This window comes from Protopterus annectens, chromosome 6.part1, assembly GCF_019279795.1.
Source record: "Protopterus annectens isolate FY-2018-M chromosome 6.part1, PAN1.0, whole genome shotgun sequence".
Classification (NCBI taxonomy): domain Eukaryota; kingdom Metazoa; phylum Chordata; order Ceratodontiformes; family Protopteridae; genus Protopterus; species Protopterus annectens.
The window spans coordinates 487,745,743-487,765,226 of record NC_056738.1 but is presented as its reverse complement, the minus strand read 5'-3'; the positions used below and the strand labels follow the sequence as shown (position 1 = coordinate 487,765,226).

Genomic DNA, 19,484 nt, shown 5'->3' with positions numbered 1-19,484 from the left:
AGAGACCGCCTGATGGCAGAGAACCCATCTGTGATTACTGCAGCTGTATGCATGATGAACATCATGCAACTGACGCCATTACATCAGTTTTTCTTGCCCCAGATATCAGGTGCCTCCCACATGGAGAGCAAAATATTTATAAATAATTTTAAACACAAAAATATATACCTCCAAACAAAAGCAAATACACCAAAAAGACTTTTAAGTGTAGAAAAATAAAGGAGAGGCATAGTAAGAGAAAAGACAGGGGGCTGGAGGGAGGGTAACCAGGACTGAAACAGTGAATACACTCTAACATCTACATTTATGGTAAGTGTACACAACTGTACTATGTTCTTCGTGTTTGAATGTTTCAGTCATTACATTTGGGTAGATTCCCAGAGGTAAGGTTGGGAGGATGGATTTATACAGAATTAGGACCAGCTATAAGGCCCTGCAAAACAGCAGTGGCAAAGCCAGCTCTGGATTTAAAGAAAATTGCTAAGTGATAGTGCTTGGTGAAAGTATGAACTGAACTCCAGGTAGCAGCTTCTAGAATATCTCTGGTAGGAACACCTCTGAGAAAGGCTGTAGAAGTAGATGCAGCCCTGGTGGAATGGGATCTGATCCCCTGGGGGATAGGTTTTCCATGGTGCTTATAGCAGAAATGAATGCAATGGCTTATCCATTTAGAAATGGTTTGCTTTGAAATAGCCTTTCCCTCTGCCCCTGCAGCAAATGCTACCAGCAGTTGTTCAGATTTTCTTCGAGATTTAGTCCTGTCCAAGTAAAATCTAAGTTGTCTGTGTACATCCAATGAATGCAGAATCCACTCCCCTTTGTTCTGTGGATTCGGAAAGAAAGTTGGCAAATGAATGGACTGATTAAGAGCCACAGTGGATATCACCTTGGGCATGAAGGAAGGGTTGGTCCTGAGTGACACCCTGTCCGCGTGAAAGATGATGAAAGGCTCCACTGCCATAAGGGCCTGTAATTCAGAAATCCTTCTAGCCGAAGTGATTGCTAAAAGGAAGGCTGTTTTCCGGGAAAGGAATTTTAAGTCTGCAGTAGCAGCTGACTTGAAAGGAGATAGAGTTTTTCCAATACAAAGTTATGGTCCCAGGCAGGGGTTGGAGCTCTCCTGGGTGGCCTTAAGTTTTTGGCCCATCTGAGATACTGCTTTAACAGAAGAGGAGAGAAAGGGGGGGGGTTCTGTGTTGTAATCAGCTGAAATGGCTGAGGCATGGATTTTTATGAAAGAAAAAGGTCCTTGTGAAGCATCTCAGTTAAGTATTGCAAAATATGAGGTAAATTGGGCACTGCTGTGGTCATCCCTTGAAATTGATTCCAGGCACAGAATCTTTTCCATTTGTCAGCATAAGATTTTCTGGTACTAGGTCTTCTCGTCTCCAAAATGACATCCATCATAGGTTTGCTGAGGGATGCTAAGGGAGAATTTAAGTGATTAGTCAAGCTGCAAGATTGAATGTTTGGAGCTGAGGGTGCAGAATTTGGTTGTTCTGCTGAGACAGTAAGGAAGGTGTCTGAGGCAGGTGCCATGGATAAAGTTGTGACAGTCTGCGTAGGAGTGGGTAACAGTGTTGGCGAGGCCAGTCTGGAGCAAGCAAAATCATCTTTGGTTTGTCCTGTTTGACTCTTTTAGTAGAACTTTGGAGAGCAAAGGCAGAGGAGGAAAAGCATAGACTGATTTTCCCAGCTAAAGGACAGAGCATTCACTTTCCAGGCTTTTTTGTGAGGAGTTCTTGTGCAAAATTTGTCCAACTGATAGTTCTGGGGTGAGGCAAAGAGATCTATGTCTGGGCTCCCCCATCTGCGTGTCAACATGTTGAAAATCCGTGGTTCCAGTTTCCATTCGTGTGGGTCCATGAGATTTCTGCTTAGATCGTCAGTCAAAATATTCAGCTTTCCTGGCAGGAATTGGGCTTGTAGTTGTACTTGATAGCTCAAGGCCGTGTTCCACAATGCCATGGCTTGTCTGCAGAGGGGGTAGGAATGTGTACCCCCCTGCTTGTTTATGTACCACATAACTGTGGTGTTGTCCATCTTAACCATTAGTTGCCCTGGATGAAGGTAGTCCTTGAAGGCTGTCAGCGCTTTCTGTACAGCTAGCATTTCTTTGTGATTGATATGAAGGTGTATTTGATTCGAGCTCCATTTGCCCTGAATGCACTTCCCTGCCAGATGAGCCTCCCATGCATAGTCTGATGCGTCTGTAGTTAGGGTTTGGGTAGCAGGGGGTGGTGTGAATGGCAGTCTCTTGTTTTGGTGGCAGGCCTCTGCCCACCAAAAGAACTCTAGTTGCAGGCAAGGTATGATAGGAATCATTGTTTCCAGGCTGTGAGAATGTTGACTCCATAAACTTTTTAAGTACCACTGAAGTTTCCTCATATGCAGCCTTGCATATGGAATTAGAAGAATGCAGGAGGCCATGAACCCCACGGCCTGCAGTATCTGTCTTGCTGATAGCAGGGTTTTTGTGGCCACCTGTTTGAAGTAAGTCACCAACTTAATTTGCTTTTCTGGCATAAGGTAAGCCATCTGGGCAGTTGTATTCAAGCTTGCACCCAGGAATGTTATTTTTTGAGAGGGCACTAGTTGTGATTTCTTTTCATTTATGGTGCACCCTAGACAAGTTAGAAACCTTTTTACAAATGCCAGATGTTTTAGAAGAATGGACTTGTTTTCTGCCTAAATTAGACAATCATCCAGGTATGGATATATTTGAATATTTCTTTGCCTGCAAAATGCAATTACTGGAGCCAAGCACTTTGTGAAGACCCTGGGCACAGTAGATAAGCCAAAGGGCAGTGCACAGAACTGATAATGCAAAAAGCCTGCTTTGAGGTGGAGGTATCTTCTGCAAGATTCCCTGACTGGGGATATGCAGGTATACCTCTTTTAGATCTAGAGTTGCCAACCAGGCATCTTTGCCTAGCATAGGAAGTAACTGGTGAATGTCCAGGAAAGTGTTTAGAGTAGACAAGTCCAGAATTGGATGCCATGATTCATCTTTTCTGGGTACCAGGAAAAGTCTGGAATACAAACCTTGTCCCCTTTTCCCCTTCTGGTACTAGTTGAATAGCCCCCATGTTTAAGAGGGAAAGTACTTGTTTCTGAGCCTCTGCCCACTGATTGTGGGGCAGGTCTGGCCATCCGTTTGGAGTTGGCAACGTGTGGAAATGAAATCTGTATCCCTGGGACACTATATTTAAAACCCATTTCTCCTGGGTTATAAGTTGCCAATTTTTGCATGAAGTGCCAGTTTTCCCCCCAAAGGGCGGCTAAAAGGTAAGTGCTTGGTAATTGTAAAGGAAAGTCATTGAGACTGTTTACCATAGGGAGGTGTCTTGCTGCTTCCAGATTTGGAAGAGGAGGCACCCCATTGCTTAGTTCTGAAAGTCCCTTGGGACTGAAACTTGGTGCTTTTGGCATGTCTGGGTCTGGCTTGAGTGGCTCTGGAAGGTACTGGAAAGGACCAGTTCTTAGTAGGCCAGTGCCTACCAAATCTTGGAGGTTGTACTTGTAAGAAATCTTTCGCAGTCTGCATAGATTTAGCCTTATCTTCTATGTTTTTTAGAACTTACGCGGCCTTATTGCCAAACAGACGGTCCTGCTGCAAAGAAGCATCCAACAATTTTGCTTTAACATGATCAGGCAGAGATTGCTCCTTAAGCCAAGCATGCCTTCTAAGCACAGACCTAGTAACAACAGCCCTGCAAGAGGCCTCCAAAGAATCAAAACCACATTGCAAAGTATGTTTTCCAACTTGTTCAGCTGAATGCAATAAATCCTGTAAATCTTTATTTTCCACACAGTCAGAAATCACCATAATTTTCTGTTTAAGCAGTCCCATGATATGCTGCTGATATTTTAGCATACGGAATTGACAGTTTAAAGCCCTGATTGCCAAGGTTGCAGAAGTATACACCTTCTTACCCATCTATCCAGCGCCCTGGAATCTCTATCAGAAGGGGTAGGATTTTTAGCAGTAGAAGCCTTAATGCCCTTGGGGCCTTGAGAAATGGTTTCAGGATCCGCAACAGGATTTTTGCAAAGGAATTTGTAGGAGTCAGGAACCTTGTAGTATCTGTCTGGCTTACAAGGAGCCGGAGGCAGAGAATCAGGAGCCATACTAGATTCTGAAAACACATCATCAACAATGTCTAGTACAGGAGATATAGCCAAATGCCTATGCTGAGGAAGGAGGAAATCCCTAAGCCTCTTTTTGGATTCAAAGAAATACTGACTTTCCCAGTGGAAATCTTCCCTTAAGGTGTGTAAAGTTTCCCCAAAAGAAAAATCCTCAGGGGGAGAAGCAGAAGGAATGGAATATTCTGCATCAGAGTCCTCATAAGTAGGTATAGACAAATCCTGTTCATTATAAGAGTCAGAAGAAATAGAATCCTGTTCAGAAGATTCATAGTCAGGTTCAGCCCTAGGCCTCTCTGAAGGTGGGGGTTGGCTACCCCCAGAGTAATTAAATCTTCAGCCATTTTGATCATTTGTTTTTTAGGCCTAGGGACCTCCACATGCGGCCTAGGCGTCAGCTTATTACACACAGATCGAGATTTTGGCCTTAATATTGAAGATGGCGTCAGTTTAATATACAAATCTGTATGCCTGAATGCACCCTCAGAAGCCGGTGCCTGCACAGCGGCTCCGGACCCATCCAAGGTAGAGACATCCACAGATTCCATAATTGAAGCATCTTGCGGCATACCGGACTCCGAATGGGTCTCAGTAGAGGCCTGCAAATTAGAAGTAGCAGGTATCAGGGGCTGAGAAAGTGCCTCACTGAGTACCGGCGAACTGGCTTAGGAGAAGCGTCGTCGGCAGTTTTGGACCTCAACGGCCTGTCTCTGTCTTTTTCTTTGCGTTTTTTTAGGTATTCCAGTAGTCGGATGCTAACCAACGTCATTTCTGGATAATTAAACCGTGATCCAAAATATTTAGAAGCAAAAATGTACTGACGACGGATAGTGCGTTGATTAAATAAAGCACAGAACCGACAGCAAGGTACATCGTGGTCAGGGCCTAGGCAAGGAATACAGTGCAAGTGAATATCCTTATGAGGTATTTGCTTCCCACAAGTAATACAATTATTAATTTTTACTGACATCAGTAAGGAGCAAGAAAAAGTTTCCCCAACGGGGTACTTAGCTTTTTAGTTGAAGACTTCGGTTCTGAAACTTGAAAAAAATTTCAGGAGTTGGCCGACCGGCACTTGTGAACTGCTTTTGCTTCAGACACCGCGTGACAAGAAAAACTGATGTAATGGCATCGGCTGCATGTTTTATATCCCTGACGACCTGACGTCATGGAAGAAGGGACAGCAACCGATGCAGGATCCAAGACTTTGTTAATCAGGCCGACTGAGGGCAACCTGCCAGCAGATTACTCAAACAGTGAAACACGAACATCATCTCCCAAAGCCAACAGGTGGATGGTAGGTAGGTCATCTGTAGAAAAACCTGCTCTAACTTTGGAGATACTGCCTAGGTTACAGTGTTTTGCAAAGGTGTACACAGACATCCATGTAGCTGCCACTTGGATGGCCTGGGTAAGGACTCCTTTAAAGAAATTAGTGGTAGTTGCCCATAACTGGTGGAGTGGGCTTTAATATGCCCAGGTAGAATTCCTTCATGGTGTCCGTAACAAAACTTAATGCAGTTGGCTAGCCTTTCGGAAACGGTTTGGAAACAGGCTTGCCCTGTTTATACTCTGTGAAGGCCAGCAGTAATTACTTTGCTCTATTAGGAGATTTTTGTTCCATCTAGACAATACCTAATCTGCCCGTGCACATCCAGGGAATGAAGGACTGCTCTGTCCCATTCTGTGGATTTGAAAAGAAGACTGACAGATGGATAGCCTGGTTTAGGGTAAGTTCTGATGTCATCTTAGACAAGAGATGTTTTTTTTTCTAAGGGTTACACTATCTCTGTGAAAAACAGTGAAAGGCTCTTTACAGATGAGGGCTTCCAACTCTGAGACCCTCCTTGCTGATGTGACAGCTATAAGGAAATTGGTCTTCCAAGTTAGCATCTTTAGAGGGGTAGTGGCAGCAGGTTTAAAAGGGGCAAGGTGAGTTTCTCTATCACATAATTTAGATCAAAAGGCAGGAATAGGGTTTCCTCTATGTGGTCTCTACTGAATTACCTCTTAAAGAAAAGCTTAATGTAAGGGTGCAAGAAGTTAGGCTGAGCATTGTGCGGGCAAGCTGAAATGGCAGATGCACATACTGAAGTAAGGAAATCCCTGTCCAAATAGGCCTAAAAGATATTACAAGACTGTAATGGTGTTTGCCTCAGCAGACTTGGTGTTCTTGCTGTGACACTAGAGGGAAAATCTCTTCCATTTTGCCAGGTATAATTTTCTGGTACTGGGTTTCCTCACCTCCTTTAGAATGGACTGCAAGTCTGTGGCAAATGAGGCATTCCTTGGTCTCAAAGCCAATCCTCTAGATCAACTTGAGTGTGGTTAGGTGAGGATGAAAGACAGATCTCTTGGCTTGGCTGAGGAGATCTATTTCCTGTGGTAGAGTGTGGAATCTTTCCTGTGGTTCAAAAGAAGGGAGAACTAGAGTTGCCTTGGCTAAAAGGGGGTCACAGGGTTATGTTGGATCTGTCTGCCCTGACTTTTATTGGGGTCAGAGGCAAGGGTTGGAATGCATACAGTAACAAATTTGTCCATGTGAAAGAGAAAGCACTATTTTTCCAAGTCCCTGTCTATTAAGTTCTGGAGGAGAACGTCTTGTAGTTGTCTGTTCTGGTGAGAGATTAACAGGTCTATTAAGTAGACCCCCACCCTGTAGAGTTAGGTCCAGGAAACTCTCTCTTCAGATTCCATTCACTGGGTCTAGAAGATCCCTGCTTAGAGAATCTACCCGAGTAGTGTTCTGACACAGAACATAAGATGTTATAAGAGTTAGCCCTATATTTTGAGCCAGCATCCAATCTTCCCTGTCAGGCTGCACAAAGGGTAGGACAGGATATACCATTACTTGTTAATGTACATCACTGTGGTATGTCTGGATCCGCAAAGTCCTTGGGCCTAAATCCTGATGAAAAACCTTTATGGCCAAGTAGATGGCTAGAAGCTCCTTCTGATTTATTTGCAATTTTCACTGCAGTTGTGTCTAAGTCCAAGCTATGTCTGAACTGCCCATTGTGATGGTCCTATCTTTCATAGGATGTCCTGAGAAGGCGAACAGCTGCGGTATCAGATGTGGACATAAAATCTAAGTGCTTGTGAACTGACTTGTGGAGTTAAATGTTTTTTTTTTTTTGTTTTTCTGGTGTTTTGTTTTGAAAGATCTAAGATGGGCCTTCAGATGCCATCCTTTAGTGGAATTAGAAAGATCCATGAGTAGAAGTCTCCCCCCTGACCCTGAAGAAGAGCAGGCTGAGCGGATCCTTGGTGAACATTTAGAGATTTGTAAAGCTTTTCTTGCTGTCCCCTGAGTTTCATTTGATAAGGTTCTATCCACAATAGTGTCCACCTTACCTAGAATTTTGTCCTGGAGAGATTCAAGATACTTCAGCTTATGGAATTAGCAATTCAATACTCTCACTACAAAGGGTAAAAGCTTTCCTGTCTCTGGTAAGGGATATCTAGTTGGTCCCTTAGGTACATCTTTTGTGGAATTAGTAGACTACTAAGGTGTCAGCCTTGTGACTTTTGTAAAGGTGCTTGTGAGGTTCAAGCACTCTGTAGAACCTGTCTGGTTTCCTAGGAGCAGGTGGTAAAGAATCAGGATGCAAAGCAATGTCTTCAAAGATATCATCCAGTATTACATATACAGGAGGGATAGTCAGTGGTCTGGGAGACTGCAAACTTGTCAGTTCCCTATATTGGGGTGCAGACTTGTGAAAAAATTTACTTTTCCCCAGCCGAAAGCCTCCTCCACTTTATGAAGGGTATCCCCAAAACAAAGGTCTTCGCATGTGTGTGTGTGTGTGTGTGTGTGTGTGTGTGTGTGTGTGTGTGTTTGTGTGTGTTAGGGGGCAGAAGAGAAGGTTTCATCAGAGTTTGAATCTGGATAACTTTGCGATGGCAGATGCCCAGTGTAAGACAAAAACTCCTCAACTTCTCAGCTTGAGGAATCTTAATTTTCCGACAAGCCACTTCCCTGCTTTGTTTGTATAGGGAGGCTTCAGTAGCAGAAATGTGGGCAGGCTCTCTATATTTCATGAAACCCATGAATTCCTGTGCTATTTTTAGGAGCTCTTGAGCTTCAGCTGAGAAGAGGAGGCTGAAGGCAGAGGGTTGTGGTCATCCAGTTGTGAATTCAGCTACAGTTTCAGCAGCCAAAGAAGACAGGGCATCTCCCTCAAGACCGCGGGATGACCTCAAACCCAGCCATCTGTGTCATGGTAACAGTGGCAGGTGTGCTGAAAACCATGGTGACCTTCCAACAGGATGCACCACGTTTTGGGCCTAGGAGTCACAGGAACGGGAGGGAGTGCTGCAAAGACATCTCACCTGGCCCGTTTGTCAACTTAGGGACTACAGCCTTGTCAGAAATGGCAGAGTCCTTGGTCTTTTTGTCTTTCCATTTCTTCGGAATAACACTAGCATAAGCTGGTGTTTGTAAAGGCCCTGCAGTAGCAGTGGGCTGTGACACCATCACGGAAGCCACAGGCAAGAACTCCATATGGGTGGCTAATACTTCTGCTCTATGTTTGAGGTTTTTCATAGGGAATTTTGCAGTCAGAAGATGTTGATTGGAGGCCCCAAGTAGAACAAACAAAAACAAGTGAATATCTTTATGCAGGATTTGCTTCCTGCACTTCAATTCCTGACCTTTTTAAACATTAAATTAATGGAGGAAAATCCCCAGCAGTGTACTTACCTGACTGGAAGAAGGAGACACTCTAGAAAACAAACTGACCAATGGACTATGAACATTTTGAACACGTGAGGTACATCGGACAGCATGGCTAAAAAGAACTGAAGATGGTGCTGATGTTCTAGGTGTCATACTTGGATGTCGGTCAGCTAGGGATGATGCAGAGACTCTGGAAACCGAGTTACTAGTGAGCTTCTGCATGGCAGGAAGACCTAAGAATCAGTACTACAACACTGAAAATAAACATTTTTTTCTGCATTATCCTACATCACTCACTGGGTCTATCACAGACAGAAGATGTTCCCAGTTTATACAGATCCTTCAGAAAGAAAAGAAAGGTATTAGACTAGAGAGACAAGAGAAAATACATTCCCACTTTATGCAGATAATCCAAAATAAAAAATGCATCAGCAAAGCCAAATTCACATTATGACTCTTCAATACTAACTAAAAATTGCTTCACAACAAACAATATATCAAACCATCAACCATACTTCTTCCAACCAGATTTTCTCAGTGAAAAGAGCACAGCTGTCCAAACACAGCACTAAAAGGCTTCTAAAGAAAGAATCTACATTTTGGTTAAACATGGCTTCCCTTCTGTCTCATTTAGTAAAGACAAACACTACTTTTCTACAGCCACAATGAAAAGAGAAAAATAACCTACTAACTTTTCAATCTGAACATTTCTGGAGGTCAAAAAATTATCTGTACTTTTAAATCTGATAGCAAACCTCTCAACTGTCCAGAATTTCACAGAACATCCAGATTTTAGCATAATATTTTTTTGGTCTGCTCATCATGCAATTAATGGCTTTCTGGAAAATCTTTGAGGCTTAAGACCCTAAATGACAGTCATTTGAGTTTCAGACTTCAGGTCCTTCAGAAAATGTACTCTAATGCAAAACTATTCTAGCAATGTTCTAAACTTATAAGAGCAATATTTAAAATCTATCCCTGGCCTTAGCAGCACCCTCCGAAAAAATATTTTTGGTTTAGTCCAGAATTCTTGCACTAACAGGTTGAGAACTGTCTTCCATTCTTGTCAAGACAATTAATTGCCAGTTTAAAGTAGGAAAAAAATATTGAAGACATGGATACTGCCATTTCCCAACATTATCTTGGTCACAGCATCCTCAGAGTTACCAAAAAAAAAAAAAAAAAAAAAAAAACCATGAAAGATACTCAACATAACAGACTTGGAAAGACAGTATCAAAACAGAAAAAGCTAATAATTATGAAAATTTGGTGCTTGTGAAGAAATTTAGCAGTCAAATGGCAATTAAAATACATAAAAGGCAAGGAAACAGCAAACTGTCACGTTTATTGGAGGTAAAATGCCCAAACATGAAGACTTTACTGAACCTCATCACACAATAAAAATACAGTTAGTTTCATATTATATCCATGGGGTAAAAGCAATGACTTCCACTCATCTTGGAGACTAGCCAGTGGGGAAGGTCCAAATAACAACAAATAGGAAATAATTAAATCCTAAAAGCTGGAATCAATGGCAGGACCTTGTCAGCCACTTTCACCATCAAACCTATGCCCACATCCTATATAAAAATCTTAAACTGAAACTATGCCCTCTTCTGCACAAGCCCTTCAAAGCGAATACCTTAAAATAGCAGCCGAAAGCATTGCCTATCCTGTCTTGAGCCTTATAAATAGGTTAATACAGGAATCCAGTGTTCTCTCTCAATTTCTCTAAAGCAGGAAATTCAACATGCATTAATTTTAAACCTATAGCAATGATATCCCCTCCTCTCCAACATAGTTGAAAAATGTATTCAATAACAACTACTGCAGGAAGAAGTCCAAAATCCACACAACATGGTTACCATCCCTCCCATAGTACTAATACTGCACTTCCAAATCTTTACAGATACTGTCAAAGATAAAAATAATGGCAAACTAGTCTCCTCCTCCTTATTTCTAGACTTGTCTAAAGCCTTTGACACAGTTTGTCACAGCAAACGTCTACTTCAAATGCCCTCACTAGTTCTATCTCAGCCCAAATCTCTATGGTTCAATATAGCTACCTGTCCAATAGGTATCAGTCAGTAAAACGGCACACCACCCCCTCTCCATACCTCCCAGTCACCACCAGTATACCACAAGGCTATATCCTTGGTCCCTTCCTCTCACATTACCACCGACACTCCACAGATATACACAACAGGCCTCACTAATACAATACACAGATGACTCCACACTCATATGAACATCTGACAACCTGACACATCATCATCATCCCCCCCATTTTCTATATGGGGTTGGGGTGTTGCACCAACTGGCACCCTCTCTCTCTCTATTCAAAACGCACTCTCCTGCCTTCAAAACTTCAGCCTGACTGTTGCAGGTGTTCTCACACACAATCCATCCGACTCTTTGCTGGACATCCTTGTTTGTTCTTGTCTTCTTCCTGTCTGTCCCAAATTTTCTTCACCAGAAGTCTTCTGCTTTGGTGGATGTCTGCCCAAATTATAGCAATCTGTTCTCTCTTGACCTTTTCTGCAACTGGTGTTACTTTGATTTCTGCTCTGACGTCGTTTCTTCATCTGTCCTATAGTGTACATACTATCACCTGTTCATCTCCATCACCTCTAGCTTCCTCAACTGCTCGGCTTTTATTGCTCAGGTTGCTGTACCATACATTAGTACTAGTTGCACCACTGTTTTAAACACACCTTACTTTTCAGCTTCTTTGGCACTTTTCTGTCATATATGTCCACTGACACACTGGGCCAGTTGGATGAAGCATCTGATTTTAGCTTTGACCTCCTCATTCAGACTTCCCTTCTCCTCTATCCCCCTCCGAAATATATGAAGCTAACCTGTTCCATTATTTTCTCTTCTATCTCAATTTTCAGCTTCTACTAATTTCCCTATTTGCTGTCATTACAACCGTCTTACCTGTACTCAGTTTCATCCCATGTGGCTTCAGTTTTGCATTCCACTCCCCTGTCCTTTGCTGAAGTTCTTGCTAGGAGTCTACCTGCAATTCCACATTGTCTGCATACAGCAACTTTGCTGATCAATCCCCTCTGACCAGTTTGTTAATGCAGTCCATCACCAGTATGACGAGCAGTGGGCTCAGAGATGAAATCTGATGCACTCCCACTGGGAACCCCTATGTAAGGTCAAACACTGTTCATATTTGAGTCAATAGGTCATTCTACACAGCTTGCAGTAACTCTACCAATGTTTCTGGGGCTCTGAACCACCACAGCACTGCCCAAATCAGCTTTCTTGAGACCTTGTCACTTCCATTCTCCACGGCTAGGAATGCCCGGTTATACTCTCTCTTCATCTCTAGCTTCTTCTCAACTGTCTATCAAATTTTAAACACTGACTCAGTTGTGCTGCATCCTGATCTGAATCCAAACGGCTCAACTCCCATCTGTATTGTTTATCAATCACCCACTCCAGAACTTTCATGCAATGTGACAGGAGTTTGACACCTTTATACTGCTCACAGTTGTGAATGTTGCCTTTGTTCTTGAACACTGACACTAGTATGCTTATTCTCCAGTCATCTGGGATATGCCTTTCTCTCCTCACTGCTTTGACTACCCTCAAGTGCCATGTCTCCCCTATCTCACACAGCATCTTTATTAAATCTGCTGTGACCTCATCTGAGCCTGGTGCTTGCCCTGGCTTAATTTTCCTTAGTGCTCTTCTTACTTCTTCTATGGCAGGTTCCTCCTCTTCTCTTATCGCAGGCTGTTTCTGGGACAGTACAGCTTCTGTGTGGTCTCCTGTTCATTCAGAAGTAGCTGTAAACACTCCTTCCATCTGTTTTTGATGTCCTGTGGACTTGTGAGCAGGTTTTTGCTAGAATCCCTTATGAAAGGTGTCTGACTATCTTCTTTATGTTTCTGTCTTTGCCTTGCAACATGATATAGTCTCTCTGTTCCATCTACTGACCGACTTTCCAGAAGCTGGTAGAGTATTTCTGATGTCCTGTTCTTTGCTACTGCAACTCCTTTGTTAGCCTCTTTGTTAGTCTACCAGTATTCCTTCCTGGCCTGTTCTGTTTTTCTATCTCCCACTTTTTCCTGCATTCCTCCTTTATTTAGATACCTTCTTTCTCTTCAGCATTCCACCACCAGTTTTCACTATATACCTTATTTCCATACCTGGTTCAGCCACATATCTGTTCTGTAGTCCTCACATATGCTGCTTTGAGGCTCTGCCATTCTTCAACTCCACCCATTTCCTCTTCTTGAGGTGCAAGAGCCCTCAGCATACTTCTCAACCATTCCAAATTCCTTGGTAAATACTGGCTTTGAGGGTAAAATATTAACGGGCCACGAATTCCAGAGTCTCCCCTTAAATTTCCAAATTTCCTGTTTATTTTTTTTTTTGACAAATTTGTTGCTGAAGTCATCACATGCAGGGTGTGTGCAATGACATCATCTTCACGAGGCAGACTGCCAGTCTGTCGAAATTCGGCAGAAGGCTCAAGGGGATGTGTGCTCTGTTTACATTCTTCCATAAGGTAACGTGGCTCCAACAGTCAGCAGGTCAGTGGCAACGAATGGAGCGATGAAGAGGAAGACTCTTGTCTCCAGCAGGTAGCTGTTTTTTGTTTTAAATTAATTACAGCAACCACTGAGCCATTTGTTACTACTTAAGTGCAGCAGTCGAGAGCTGCAGTGTCGGACCAGTGCATGGGTTTAAGTCTTCTCTTGAATCTCTTCTCTTCTTATCTTAATCAGGCAGTGCACAGAACACTGCAGGGAAGAAATAAAAATAATTATCTTGACTTCAGCCAGTTCCTATCTCGGCTCCTCCAAGTAAGGAATAAAAAAAAGAAAAAATGGGACTACTAGTTTTCTGACAAATTGTTAAGGATCACAGTCACTACAAAGTGACACAGCTGTGTTTCAGTCTTATATCCTTCAGAAAATGCGCACTTAACACAAAATCTGTTGTTCTAGTCACTTTTCACGTATACAAGAACAATACATGAAAATTTGTCCTTGGTTGTCACCTTTCTCTCATTATTTTTGGCTTTGTCCTTGACTCTTATTAAGATGTTGAGAGGTGTGAGAGAAATTTTTTGTTGTGGATATAATATTTGAAATTAATTCTGCAGCGTTTTACATAAGTTTTATAAAATGGACTTGGGTCTGGCAAGTGACCACAGTAGCGTGTGCGTGTGTTTGTATGCTCGTTTTGCTGAGGTGGGTTTATCGTAACAGTCTGCATTGTATGTAGTTTGACAACACTTGCCTAAAACATATTTCTAGAGCTATTTATATATTTATTCGTGTGTGTGTGCATTCACATACTGTATGCATCTGGAAACAACAAACTGAAAATACATTACAGTGGTTTTAGGCTATTAATATATTAATTTGTTTTACTGCAAACTGAAGTCTGAGCTGCAGAAAGTCAACAAAATGGCTGTGTGTGTGTGTGTGTGTGTGTGTGTGTGTGTGTGTGTGTGTGTGTGTGTGTGTGTGTGTGTGTGCGTGTCAGTAGTTTGGGGGATTTTCACTAGTTTGTGCTGTAGGTCCTGACACTAATGAGCTTAAATACATCATAATGGATATTACGCATTTATCAATTTGAATGTGTGCGCATATGATTACTGTTTACATCGATTAATGTCTGAGCCTCTTCATCTTATCTGTCTTTGTATACATGCGTGTGTTTCTGTCTAAGTGAATATGTATGTATGTAGACATTATTAAACACTTGCATAACTTATGTTTGATGTAAAATGTTTCCAACAATTAATTTCCTATACCAACTTTGAAACAATAGACAGAGGTAACATTTTTACATCAAAAATATAAAAAATGTATGCATACTAATAATAAAGCAAATACAAAGCAATTTAACAAGTAAGCTTGACTCATTCCCTCAGACTCTGAAGTTTTAGAGTAAACATTATAATAAATTTGTATCGCAACTGCATGAAGTACAGTGAACTGACTGTAATTTTAGAGTCAATTAAATATTTACCAGATACTGATCTTGGATTACTGATTGCAAGGGTGACGGACACCACTTGGCTGCTTTGTACTATATGGAATGTGGTTAACCTGTCTGAGTCAAGTAAGGATACATTTTGCTCATGCATCATCATCTTCTTCTTCTTCTTTCGTCTTTTCCCAGTTAGGGGTCACCACAGCGGATCATCTGTCTGCTCATGACTGGCAGTGGAGTTTTATGGTGTCGAGTTGCCAGCTTGGTGCCCAACCTTCCACAGAAGGCACTCACACCTAGGGCCAATTTAGAGTGTCCAATCCACCTACTGCATGTCTTTGGGATGTGGGAGGAAACAGGAGCACCCGGAGAAAACCCACGCGACCACAGGGAGGACATGCAGACTCCGCACAGAAGGCACCACAGCCGAGAATCGAACCGGAGGACCTCTTGCTGTGAGGTGGCAACGCTAATAACTGCACCGCCGTGGCCGCCAGATGCATCTATGTAGGTATATATCTATTAGCTCCACAGGAATCCACATTTTATAGGCTGTGACCATATTAAGTCTAATTTACACACTGTGCCACCATATCCTGGGGTTCAAATTTATAAATGCATATATTTTGAATGCTATGCCTGTGGACCCTCTGCTATGATTTGTGATGGTTTTATGCTATTACTCTGAAACTTGTTGGAGAGCTGTGACAGATTCTGAGGGTAACTGGGTATAAGCTCTTGGACATCTAGACAGGAAGGAAATAAATTATTAAGACTGCAAAGAGGACATGCATTATTTTACAAAAGAAAACACAAACGCATGTTCCTCGGGTGATACTTCCAATGATATGGCAAGTATCTCTGGTAAAAAAAAAATATGTGGGACACCTCCTGCTGCAAAATGAATCTTCTGTTCCTTTTTCAGGTTCACTGACTCGTATAGTCCTTCTGAATCTAGCTCTTAATTGAACTTCATTCCTCATATAAATCATTACTGGTGACCAAAGTGTGAAACACACAAGTCCAGAACATCTCAGATAGTCATGGAATCAGTTTAGGTCCATAAGTGTAGTAACACACACAGACTTCAGCTTCAAGTTCAGAACTTTTCACTGCTGATGTTTTTATCAAAAAGTTTGCTTCTTAATAAAAATAAAAATATTCTGTTTATTTTGTGTTTCATGATCACATTTTGCCCATTCTTCAGTTTGCGTTTCAAAGTTGGTATCCGACAGTTCCACTGGAGTAGGTGGGGTTACATAATTATGTATGTAAATTTTAAGTTAATCAGCGCAGATTTTTGGCCAGTTGTACCTATTTTTCATGGTGCTTTGTCCAGACTTTTCATGACTCCAGGTTGAGAGGTATGGCTCTTAGTAATTCCTTAAACTGCAGTGCTTTCTTTCCAGTCAACTTCAAGGTCTTTAGCCTGGTCTCTGACCATAGAGCCTTCTCTTCCCACTACTTACAGCTTATTGTGTCAACCATTTGTTTATGCTGTGGGCCAAGTGCTTCACTGGGGATGACTTTGCAATTGCTGTTTCTGCCCCAGTACCCTTTCCTTACTAGGAGGAAGTCTACCGTAGTTTCATGCTAGCCACTCTTGTATGTGATCTTCTGACTCTCTCTGAACCATGTGTTGGCTACTATCAAGCCATTTGTCAGACAGAAGTCTAAAATGGCATCTCCTTCTTTATTCCTGTTGTTCCGCGCATGTTGTCCCAGACAGTTCTCACATCCTGTTCTGTCTGTCCCAATATGTGCATTCAAGTCACCCTCTTTCAACACTAATTCATGTAGTCCTGCTTTATCTAGTAAGCCCTGCAACTAATGTCTGAATGCACTCTTTTCCTCACTATCACAACCATACTGTTGGGCCCAGGCTGAGATTATGAATACGAGTTTGGCTGCCATAAGTCTGTCACCAATTATGATTACATAACTCACTGCCATCTGAAGCCTCTCCCTCACCACAATTTCCACACCATTTCTAGTCTGTCCTCTTCATGAGTAGTAGATTCTGACTAATAAGCCAATACTCTTTTGTTGCATTGATCTTCCATCCTGTCTCCTGAATGCAGTGTCCAGCCTTTTCCTTACCATCATGTCATCCGCTTCCAAGCTCCATCCTGTCAAGGAACCTACACTGAGGGTAGCAATAATTAGTTCATGAATGGCAGGTTGACTGATTTTACGTCCAGCTTTCTCTTAACAGAGCTATCCCACATAATCCAAGCTGGCAACTGGACACTGGACAGCCAGTAGCTTACTGAACTACGGCTGCTGGGCTTTATGGCTGGACAGTAAGTGCACATACACCCCCTCACACCATTAGTATGGGTCCCTGGCGCAAGGTGAAATAGGCTGGGCTCTCAACCCACTTATCACAGGTAAATACCTCAGCCCATTTGGTGACATAAGTCAACACGACTGAATAATCTAGAGCCATATTTTACACAGTCTCTTACTAACTGAGCTCAGGGATTCCAAAGTGGCTAACTTATCTTCTATGACTGAGAAAGGAAAAATGAAGTAGGAAGTACTGGATACATTTTTATCTTCTCAGGTTTAATCAAGCAAGGGGTTGGGCCTATCTAGTTAAAACAGAATCTTAACTTTTTTACAGTAATGGTTCACAGCAAACAGACTTTAATGTACTTTATCATAAAAAAAAGTACTTTTGGAGAAAAGATTTTTAATTTATAAAGGCTTGTTATTAACACAAGCTGGATATTTTTGTCATTAACATGAAGCACATCATATTTAAGACAAAAGTGGTTTTATTGTTCATCTGTTGTCAGCTCTTTATATTATCTTCATAGTTTCATAGTTTAGTACTAGGCTACCTGTCCTGGGGCATTTGTAAGCCTAGCCATAGTGATGTGGCTTTCGCCACCCCATGAAATGGTACAAAAAATGCACAGAATAGAGTTAGAATACTGTGTCTCTGTCTAGTAGTGACACAATGAAGGTCCCCTTATATAATAGAATTAGTTTACTGTGCCCCTGTCTAGTAGTGACACAGATGTGACCCCTGGGGTAAACCTACAATCTCCCATCCACTCATCAAGATTTCTCTTGAAGAGAGTCAGTGAGGGGCTCTGCCTAACATGAACTGGGATCCTGTTCCAAAGCATGGGAAGCCTCTGGGTTATGAATCTATACCTCCAGCATGTCCTATTCATACTTGTGCCGAGGTTTAAGTCTTTAGCTCTCGTGGTCCGGATGGATTTGGATTTTTTGAGGTGGAGGATGTCCATCAGTTCCTGATTGGACATGGCCTTGTATGTCAGGCAGAGATCACCTCTGAGCAGGCGGTATGCTACCGAATAGAGCTGGAGTTTCTTTAGTCTGGCAGAATAAGACATATGTTGGAGACCCTTGATCCTCTTGGTGAGGTACTTTTGTGGTCTCTCCAGCTGTTGCAAATGCCGGGTGAGGTACATACCAAATGGGGCATGGGATCTGGATGTGAATCCCTTCATGATGAGGTGTGCAAGGTAGAATTTTTTTTAACCACTTTGGCAACGTGGGTGTCAAATGAGAGGTCACTGTCGACTTGGGTCCCTAGGTCTCTGATTACCTTTTCCATAACCAGTGGGTTGCAGTCTATGTGATAATTTGTGGGTACTTTGTTTTTCCCAAAGGGGATGACTATACATTTTATGGCATTTAGTTTAAGGCCGTGACTCTGGCACCAGTTGTCCGTTTCTGTGAGGCCTTTTTGTAGGATGTATGTGTCCGCTGGTGTATCGACTATGGCGCCTAGTTTGCAGTCATCTGTGAACTTTGTCAGCCACAACCCTCCCATGTTTGCTTTAACATCTGAGAAATAAATGCCGAACAAGAGGGGTCCCAGGACAGATCCCTGTGGGACACCACTTGTCACTGGCTTTGAGGCTGACATTGCTCCAGCGATTTAAACTTTATGGGTTCTGTCCTTTAGCCAGTTTGCAACCCATCTAGTGACATAAGGGTTTACATTTAAGCTGTTGAGCTTATCCATGATGCCTGAGTGGGGTACTGTGTCGAAGGCCTTAGCCAAGTCCAGGTAGGCTGTATGGACTGCTTTGCCGTCATCAATAGCTCTAGTGACTGTTTTGAAAAAGTCAACCAGGTTCAAAAGGCAGGATCTGCCCTTTACAAAGCCGAACTGGGTGGAGTCAAGTGTCTGAAGGTTCCCTATGTCTCTGTTTATGAGTTCCATAATGATTGTTTCCATAGCTTTGCAGACCAGGCTGGTTAAGCTTATGGGGCGGTAGTTCCCAGGGTCTGTAGAGGTACCCCCTTTGTGGAGTGGGACTACTGTTGCTGTACGCCAGTGTTCAGGCATTTATTTGAGTGACCATATACAGACTAGCCATGCAATCTAGAGGGTTTCAGTGAATGAGTTTCCACTTCCCTTGATAAGGACCATACTGCATATCTTTGGATACCATTCTAGTTGTCAAGAAAGAATATTTTATTTCTGTTGTACTTTTCTCTTATTGTTATTCATGTATTTGTTTTTTTTTTGTTAAGTTTTTTCACAAAAAAAAAAAAAAAAAAATGCTACGCACTGGCCTTCTTCACATTCTTTTTCGACAACTAGAATGGTATCCAAAGATATGCAGTATGGTCCTTATCAAGGGAAGTGGAAACCCACCCACTGAAACCCTCTAGATTGCATGGCTAGTCTGTATATGGTCAC

The 19,484-nt window shown here is 42.3% G+C and overlaps 1 protein-coding gene across 1 annotated transcript in view; it reads right to left on the bottom strand.

Moving 5' to 3' along the window:
* PIKFYVE (phosphoinositide kinase, FYVE-type zinc finger containing) overlaps positions 1-19,484 on the bottom strand; it is a 3,858,188-nt gene that overhangs the window by 1,542,893 nt on the left and 2,295,811 nt on the right. The gene's annotated exons all lie outside the window — the stretch shown is intronic.